Genomic DNA, 10,432 nt, shown 5'->3' with positions numbered 1-10,432 from the left:
CCCCCCCCCCCGCGCCCCCACCCACCCATGGCCGATGCGCATTTCTGTTATTTCCTTTACTTTTTTTTGCAATCCTCTTTTTGCCTTGAGTCTTTTTTGAAATACTAGTCTCCTATTCGTTGCTCTCTCTTAACTCTCAAGGACAATTGAAACTGTCACTGAAGACATTCCTAGTAGCCACAAAGAGTCTTTATTGTTGTTTAGCCATTCAGTTCAGCCCAATTATTTGTGATCCCATGGACCATGGCAAGACAGGCCTTTCTATCTTCTACCATCTCCAAAAATTTGTCCAGACTTCTGATCACTGCTTTCATGACAGTCAACCATCTCATTCTCTGCCATCTCCTTATCCTTTTGCCTTCTGTCTTTTCCTGCATCAGGGTCTTTTCCAGTGAGTCTTTATCTTCTTATTTTATGCCCAAAGTATTTAAGCTTCAGCTTCACTACTTATCCACAAAGAGTCTTTATTTACAAAATGAGTAGAATGCTGCATTTTTCTTCCCTTCATGTCTTTTTTTGTTGTTTTATGATAGTCCAGGGGACCAGCCATGGATCCAGTGGATAGAGAAACTATTTCTTTACTCTGATAGAGTAGTCTGGCTCAAATTGAACATTTATCTAAAAAGTATTGCCAGGGAAGCTGAGAGCCAGACCTGGAGATGGAAAGTCCTAGGTTCAGAATTGACCTCAGAGACTTTCTAGCTATATGACCTGCTGGGAAAATTAAATTAACCCAATTGCCTAGTCCTTGAAACCTCTTCTGCCTTGATACCAATATTTAGTATCAATTCTAAGAGAGAAAATAAGGATTTTTAATAAATAAATTAATTAAAAGCATTTCTAAGCTAAACTCCAATTAAATGCAATCACATTTCCAGAGGAAAGATGATGAAACCCTCCTCCCCACAGAGAATAGGGAGACTATAGGCATGGAATGTGTGGCACATATATTGTTAGACATGGTCTCGGCATGAATAGGTTTTATTTAACTTTTTTTCTTATTACTAGGGAGTGTTCTTTGGAGAAAAAAAAGTGTATAAGGAAATGACCATGATATAAAGGAAGCAGAAGTCATCGAAAAAACTTTGAAAATAAAATATATTGGAATTCATTTCATGGGGCATGATTAGGGAGAGATCCATTAGTGTAAAAATAAAATAGGTGTGCACACAAATAAGGACAGAGAATTAGAAAATAAAGGTTGAAAATTGTTTCTTAGATACTTTTGATAGATGTTATCAAAGTATCTTCAGTGGTAAATGAAATAAAGCTCAAAAATGAACTCCCTTTCAGGGCCAGGGACAAGGAACGCTAAAAAGACTCTTGTTTATGAAAAATAAATAATTTATTTAAATATATGTAAAAGAAAAAGGATTTTTAATTCTAAAAGATTCTAACTCCACCAAATAAACTCCCAGGTCCCGCAAGGAACCGCTTCTCCTATGGTTCACAAGCTACGCTAATCCTCCCTGATCTAACTAACCAAATTTATACTATTCTAAATAAACCCAACCACTCTAACTCTTAACTTCACCTTTAAGTTATAAAGATAACCAAGGCTAGCTGGTTGAGTCTCCACAAGAATCAAGTTAGGACTCTGAGCCTTAACAGACTTAGAATCCAAACCAAAGACCAGGTTTTCTTTGGTCTTTTCAGAGTTTAACCAATCTATACCTAATAACTAAATGAATAGTTGAACAGAAAATAAATTTCCAAGTTGGAAAAGAAAACACTCCCCTCCTTCAAGTCTTTCACTCAGACAGAGATAGAGAGAGGCAAAGATGTCACCTTCTCTAGCTCTGAGAGAGAAAGAAGCTGCGTGTGGCTCTGTCAACTGCCAGAAGCCAACTGTCAGAATGCCACACCCAGAGAGTGTAACTGTCATAGAATAATGGTTATAATTACCACCAGTTGAAATTAACACTCTCTCTTGGTTCTATTTGAAATTCCAATTCTTCTTCCAGCAGCTTCTCTACTTCTTATCTCTAAACTAATAAAACAATACTTATTTTCTAATATCATCCTTATAGTTTCCCCTCTTTGAGCATATGGAGAGATAAAAGATCTCTCTCATATGCTCACTATTCTATGTAATTCTAAAGCTTTACCTAATCTTATTATTATTATATATTTCCTTATATTAGGGAGATACCATTTTGGTAGGATAAATTTCCTTGCTTAGTGGTTAATCATCTTTTACACAGCCCTAAAGCAACACCCAAGACCTGCTGGTCACACTTATTGCCTTTTTTATTTTAATATATTTTATACGAAAAATATTTTATAAAATTATTTTAATAACTCTATAATTATTTCCTTTGTAACCCTATGTGTTTTATTTTGTGCATTTAAAAACATTATCCAGAGAAGGTGATTTTAGTACATTTAAAAGATTAAGAAGGCCTAATCTAGTTCAAATATCCTTTATGAAGAGATCCATCCTCAGTCATGGTCTGGAATGGATGAATGAAAAAGCATTTATTAAATACTTACTAAGCACCTAGCCAGTGCTAAGTGCTGGGGATTCAAATTGAAAAGCAAGGACCTTCTCTGACCTCAAGGAGCTGATATTCTGATGAGGGAGGTAATACACTCCTGGCAAATGGTGGTCCAGGGCTCTGTGGTTTGGAAAGGTCCTGGGTTGATGAAAAGGGTGGGAGAGCAAAATCAGAGGCATTTTGCAGGCTAATTCCTCTGTATTCACTGGACTGAGCTCATCCTCATATAATTGAAATCAATTAATAAAGAAGTATTTGGGGGCAGCTGGGTAGCTCAGTGGATTGAGAGTCAGGCCTAGAGACGGGAGGGAGGTCCTAGGTTCAAACCCGGCCTCAGACACTTCCCAGCTGTGTGACCCTGGGCAAGTCACTTGACCCCCATTGCCCACCCTTACCACTCTTCCACCTAGGAGACAATACATAGAAGTTAAGGGTTTTTTTTTTTTTAAAGAAGTATTTGCTGGACATCTCTTATGCCACTGGGCTGGGCACCGGATAAAATATCACCTATCAGTATCTGAAATGTTATCATTATAGATACATTCATTTGGCTTAAAAGCATAATCTATAAAAAAATTATGTGATCCATGTCAGAGATAACACATTAAATTCTCAGGCGTTTATATCCTAATGTGTATTCAGATATCTTTCCTCCTTGACTTGACCTAGCTCAGACTAGGAGGATTAGAAAATGAATATTGATGAGAGAAAAGATGAAAGAAAGTATGGAACATTAGTTCTCTCCAAAGTTATATCCAGAAGCCTGATCTTGATGGGGAATTGGCCCCCAGTTCTAAAGAGCTTTGCTGATGAAGTATAAACTCTGCTATTTTCCAACAATCTGGAAAGGAATAGAATAGCACCTTGATTATCTGACCAGAGGACCAGCCCAGCTAAATTCAGAGACTCTCATCATCACACAAACTTTCATGTAACTATTACTAAGTACCAAGCAGCACCGTACAAAGGCAAAAATGAAATTTAGACTCTGCCTTAAGGGAGCTTACATTTTTTTTTATTGGAAAACAACATGCACACAAATGAATGAATACAAAATATATGCAAAAGAAATACAAAGTTATTGGGGAATCAGAGAGGGGAGACAACTGGAAAAATTAGGCAAGATCTTTCGTGGAAGGTAATACTTGGGTTTAGTGTGAAAAGTAGCTACAGATTCCAAGAAATAGGGGTGAGCAGAGAATTACAGAGTTGGGGAATAGACACTGAGGTGAAGAACTGGAACTTCAAGCCCTGGTAACATCAAATAGAACAGAATGACTAGAAAGCAAAATGTATATAAATATTGGGTTGGGGGAAGAGAGAAGTAATGAGCTATCAGTCAGAAAGGATTGTTTGATGCCAGGCTATGAAGGGCTTTATATGCCAATAAGAAATGTTTGTATTTGATCCTAGAGGCAACCACCTCAGGGTGATTCATTTTTAGCCATATGTATTACTGACAAAGGGCATCCACTAAAGCACGATAGTGTTGTGATGTGTGTGGGCTAAAGAAACATATATACCAATTAAATCACAGTTTCTTCAAGTATTTTGAAAGGGCCAATTTTGTCTAGTGGACAATACAAGAAACCTGATATAACTGGTCCCAGGGGAGACAAGAGAATATAGACTGGGAAATAGTCACAAATGGAGAGAGAAGATCCTTAAAGGGAAAATGGGAAGATAGTGAAGACATAGTTCACCAGCTTCACAGTTTTGCCCATGGTGGGTGAACCTCTGGTTATCAGTGAGCTTCAGTACCAAAGTGATTAGTAGAAATCCTTTACTTGTTAGGGCTGGGGAAGCAGGGATACAAAAGAAATTCTAACAACAGCTCAGAAGACAGCCTGGCTCTAAGAAAGGGGGCAGCCTGTCCTCTTGAACATCTAACCTTTGACTAAGCACAGATTGAAGAAAAAAAGTGAGCCTGGAAGACAGGACCCCAGGAGATAGCACTATGGCACCCAGTGAAGATCTATAAGACAAGATCCAAGAACAAAGACTGCTATGGAGAGGAAAACCTCCCCCCCTTCCATGTTGGCAGTTGGACCATAAGCCCTTTGCTCCTTGGGCTAGATATAACTCTTCTAAGCCCAGTATACAAAGCCCAAGGCTTGAATTTTGGTTTTAAGAAAGCATTTCCAATTCTACCAGACAATACCCCTGTGTACCCAGGACCCAATGCCTGAAATGCCTAACACCTCCTTAATGGTGCTTCACAGAACCTTGAGTGCATCTCACCATCTATGGGGAGCCTTTCTTGTACTTCTCCCCAACACCTCACTTCCCAAATTATCTCATATTTTGTTGGGTCTATTTTCTTCATTTTTTTTGTATATACCTCTACAAGTCCATGTTGTCTGCGCTGATAGAATGATTATTTCATTGTTTGTAGAGTATCTGGCATGGGGGGGGGGCTTAATAGGTGCTTATTGATCTAGGGACTTAAAAATGCTAAGCTAAGCCTTTACATTCCTCCAATGGTGCCATTTTTATCTAACTTCAGTCAAACCTCCTAAACAACCAGAGCCAGAAAAGCCCATGACACACTTCCTTAGCTGGAAAAGTCCTTTTTTAAAACAAGTAAATGTTTACCACTAGGCACTTAAACGGATAAGCAGAGTCTCCAGAGGTAAATCCAGACAATTAAAATTCCATTGCATTGGCATCGGCCTCAGGAAAGATTTCAGTAGAGGAAATAATCTTTGGCTGAGAAATCAGGACCTGGAGCCTCTGAAATCAAGGTCTTTGGAAAACTGCAGACAGGAAAGTTGTGTGTATGGCATCACTCCTCTTGGCAGGGCCCTCTGAAATTAAAATCAAATGCTGCCTCGTCAGGCAAGTTCTAAGCCATTTCATGAAAAGTACAGTCATAACTCAACTTCAGTTAAACAATGTAAGATTTAATGGGCCCCCAGGAAGAGTTCTAGAAAGAATAAGAAGTTCCCCCTTCTATTGTTCCTGGGAACACCCCCACTCAAGCACTGATTGCTATTTTTTCTCCTCCTTTAGTTACTGAGTAGGAGTTGAATATCTGTACATGAGGAAAGGTACAGGGCAATTTTGTTTTCCAGAAAAAGAATAAAAGTAATGATCTAAACCATGCATAGTTAGGAGTGTGGATATCTGAACTGTATTTATTTCTGTGATTTCATTCCTTAGTAACGGAGGTGAGGGGAAAAATTCATATAATGAGGAAATGGAGAGAATGCTGGATGTGCATCACAAGACTTGGCTTCAATCCTAGTTCTGGCTCTTAACCACCTGTGTGACTCATGGAGTCTCAGTTTCCTCATCTGTAAAAATGGGTTCAGACCAGATGATCTCTAAAGCTTTAAAATCTGCTATGATAAATATAGTAAAGAAAGGCTCTTTTTTTTACTGTGCATATGCAAATGTTCATTGTACTTGCTGTTTAAATTCAGGATAAAAATTTAAATCATAAAAATAAAAAATTAATGAATATACTTTGGAGAGAGCATGGCACAATAAAGAGATAAATTTAAATTGCAAAAATAAAAAAATTAATAAATATATTTTGGAGCAAGCATGGTACAATCAATTTTAAAATTTAAAACAATAGAAACTAAAAATAAACAGAGTTCAGAGATTGGTACACTAAAGAGATTCTGGAATTACCACTAAGTTATTGTGTATCTAGATAAGTCATTTCTTCTCTCTGTATTATGACTTCCGTTGCAAAATGGGGCCATCCTTTTTAACACTATGTCACATCTGTGCTATGGAGAAAAGGAAGTGAATACCTTTAAAACTGCTCAGAGATCCACAAAAGAAGGTTGTCACCTAAATGGATACACAGTAATCATCATCACTGTATCATCTCTGTTAAAATGTATGTATATATGACCTGTGCCCCAAATGTATCTAGATTACTAAATACTCTTTACCTAGAAAGGCTGTTCCCAGTTCTAAAGGTTATATATTCTCAGTGGATGTCTACCTGTTTTTCTTAGATGAGTCCCTAATTTTAGTGTAAATGTAAAACAAAGCCCACCACAATTTTTTGGAAAACAGAAATAACTTGAATTGTTTTTTAATGAGGATGAAATGTTTCTTGCGTAGCTAAAAATAACTAGCAAAAATGAGGCTATGGGCATAGTTATAGATTATATTTTAGCAGGACAATGGAATGTTTGATGGTATACTAGAAATCATCACTTTCCCCAAGCTGAAATGTGGGGTTTGGTTGTTGGTTTTGGAGTTTTGGTTGGTTGGAGAAAGTCATAAGAACAAGAGCCAGAAGAGGCCTTAGAAATCATTTAATTCACTCCACATAAAAGTTGTGAATAGGTTGGCCAGGTAGTACATAGGTAGTTATCCTCAAAGTCAGGTTTTGTACCTAGATCACCTGATTCTAGAAGTAGGGTAGATTTAGCTCTTCCACTAAGTTAGTTGTCTGACTGAAAAATTCACAAACATTTTTTGCATTTTTGTAATTCAGTAAGCTTGACTGCATAAATTCTAGAATGGTTTATTAAAGGGATGGTTAGTAAAGTACTAGAAAGAGAAGCAACAAAAGGTCATGCCAGATTAATTTTACTTTATTTTTGAGAATAGGGGTATGCCAATTGATCATTGTAAAAATTAAAATGAATATAAAATAACTTTAAATAATGTGTTTTTATAAGATTTATTAGTAATCTAAAGGAATGAATAAGTAGCAAAATAAACCCACATGCCATGGCTAATCTACCTACTCAAACAGCCCACTCCACCAAGCCCCCATAGGAAGGAAAAGAGAGCTAGCCATGCCAGACCCCTCAATTTTATTCCCCCTGTCTATGTCAGCACATAACAACAGGAAGCCAGTGGACTCTTGGGAAATGTAGTTCAAAGGCCCCAAATTTCCATTAATATATCATAATGTCTTACATCTTATTTTTTTAAGATAAGGGATTTTTCTCTTTACAATAATATGAATGAGAAGACTACTAACATGAAGCCAAAAACTAAGTCATAACCAATATTGATTCTGGAGAACAGATGAAGTATTCCCTTTCTTTTTGGAGGGATTGATAGGGATTAGTGGGTGCAGGGTGTTTCATACATTGTCAGATACTGCCATTATGTTGGTTGGTATTACTTAAGTCATTTTTCTTTGTTACAAATTGTCTGTCATTTGGATGGGAGAGATATATCTGGAAAAGTTTGTAATGTAAAAACAAAAGGGATCAATCAAATTTTAAACAATGTTTATTGGGATTCTAACAACAATATTTTCTAATGAGTGATTTGTCCTCTTTTCTTGTTTACTTGTTTCTTGGACCTTGCGGATGTCAGTTTTTATTTTATAGTATATTTCATGATTGGACTCATAGCATTAAGAGGCAGTATGCTATTGCTCCTGGACAGTGGAGAGAGGAAATCCTGTATAGGGACTCAGGAAATCTAGGTTTGAATCCCAGATCTAAGGCTTACTACCAGTGCAACAATGAGCAAGCTCTGAGCCTTGATCTCCTTCTTCATGTGGAAAAAGTGAATAACATTTGCACTACTATATCACAGGTTTGTTGTGAGGAAAGCATAATCAATACTTTTAATTGTCTCAACCTTTACACATCCAAGATTCTTTCCCAGAGAAGAAACATAAAATATAGATTAATTGGTTTGTTCATAAAATTGTATTGGGCATATATTAAATTGCAGCAAGAACCAATTTTTTAAAAAAGTACCACTTTCATAGATTGTCTATATCCTTTTTGAAGTATGTGTTGGGAGGGCAAGGTAAGCCTTTAATAATAGACTAAGAAATTTTGAACTTTCCTCTGTTGGCAATGGAGAGCTACTGAAGAGTTTTGAGCAACAGAATAACCAGACCAAGTGTAGCCATGAGAAAGACTAGACTGACACGACTAGGAATGACGGATTTGACCTGGCAGAGATCTAGTTGGCAAAATCTCTTGGGTGATCATCACAACAAATCCAAGTAAATTCTAGACAAGACCTGTACTAGGGTGGTGGTAGTGGAGATAGAGAGAAAAGGACAGATTCAAGGGAGAGATTCCAGAGGTAAGATTTGCAGTGACTCTTTCCTCTCAGCCAAAGTGGACATTTTGAGACACCTGTAAGTTTAGAGTTCTCAGTGAGAGTTATTTTAGGATATCCATATATTTTTTAAAAAAGAGAAAATAACAAGAAGGAAGAAGTCTAGATGATAAAGAGAACTGTTCTCTAGGGGAGAGAGGGAGAGAGAATTTTAGATTGGTCACTAGTGGGTGAATAGAGAATTGAAAGAGGTATTAGACCTTCCTTGAATGATATACAGAAATCAAATAATCAAAAGTGTACATGTTGTAAAACAGGCCACAAATCCAAAGTCATTACATTCCTGGCATACACTGAGAACTTAAGTGTTTGCTAAGAGAATGAAATAACCTTTTCTTGGGTTTCCAGAAAATCTTGAATATTAGTGGCTAAATATATGCCCTTTATAAAGATAGGCAGACAGGGCTAGTGAAGGAGTTAGTGCAAAGGAATCTGTTTTGCAGCATGGATGAAAGTAGGTGAGACCATTGCATTCAATGCATTTTATCCATATCTATTTATTTATCAGTTACCTTTGGGAACATCTATTGCATCATCATGGTTTCCATTTTTCCTTTCAGACCGAGATCTAAGATCCCAGATAATAACTATTTCGTATTATTGGAGAGGTTATATTACTCACCTACGGTTGCATAATAAGTGGTAGAGAGGGAAAGGAGGATTTTAACTTAGATTTCTTCTAGCCCAGATTTGGTGCTTTTCCCCTCATATCCTTGCCCCTAAATTTTCCCTCTTCAATTCTGTCTGAGGAGTGTGGAATGAAAGGAGGTCTTCTTGAAAAAGTATTACTCCTTTTGGGTCTTTTGCATTTCTTTAAAAAATTCCATTAGACCTTAAAAATTGGGAGAGATGCTCAAGGGCTTAATCCTCTCCTCTCAGGAAAGGAATTTCACTTCAAGAATTATCAACATTCATTTCTCCTTTGAAGATTTCCAAAAACCAAGAAGTATACAGAGCATCTCAGTTGAGAGATGCTATGGCCTGGTGGATAGAGTGGTGATCTGTGGAGTGCCCAGAGGACCAGGTTTCAAACCTTATCTCTGATTCTTAAGTTTCTGAGCCTCAATTTCCTCATCTGTGAAAATAGGATTAGCAAGACCTCTCCTACATGTCTCAGAGGCTTTGCTATATGAGGGTCAAATGAGATCATGTATATAAATAATGTCTGAAATTTTATAATGCTGTGGCAGTTATATATTCTATCTCAAACCTCACTCTGAAAATGACATAATCAGTAGTTAAGTACACTGAGTTTACCATAACTAGGCAAGGGATCAAGGAAATAGTTCTTGCTTTTGTTTAACCATCTAGTTGTCTCAACTTTTACCCCTACCCCTACCCTCCTAGGTACAGGTACACAATTTGTAGTAATTATAGGTCTGGTAACAAGAGTAACTAATATTAGAGCATTATTGGTCCCTCTACTGCCTGGTTTTATTTATAATAAAAATTTTTATAATTTATATAATTTATAATTTTATACATAATTTTATAAAATTTTAAAATAATTTGCCTATTAGTAAGTCAACTGGCCAAGGATCACACTCCATCCTGTGCTGGGGTTGGGTGATTACGATGAGTGCTGATTCTTAGTTAATAAAATGGTGATAACTGAGGCTTTCTAGAGATGGGACACAGAGGAGAGAGAGACAAAGAAGGAAAAAGAAAGAGAAAGGAGAACAAGAGAGGAGAGATAGGAGAGGGAGATTTACAGAGATAGGAGAAAAAAGAAGGGAAACGGGAATCAGAGAGACAGAAACAGAAGAAAGAAGTCAGAGAGAGAAGGGATTGGAGAGAAAGAGGTAGAGAGAGGAGAGAAGAGAGAAAGTGAAGGTTTGTACAGTGATTTACATCATTGGAGTCTTACA

Source organism: Gracilinanus agilis, chromosome 5 (genome assembly GCF_016433145.1).
Source record: "Gracilinanus agilis isolate LMUSP501 chromosome 5, AgileGrace, whole genome shotgun sequence".
NCBI classification, from domain to species: Eukaryota; Metazoa; Chordata; class Mammalia; order Didelphimorphia; family Didelphidae; genus Gracilinanus; species Gracilinanus agilis.
The sequence above is the reverse complement of the archived record's forward strand: the minus strand, read 5'-3'. Positions refer to the sequence as shown.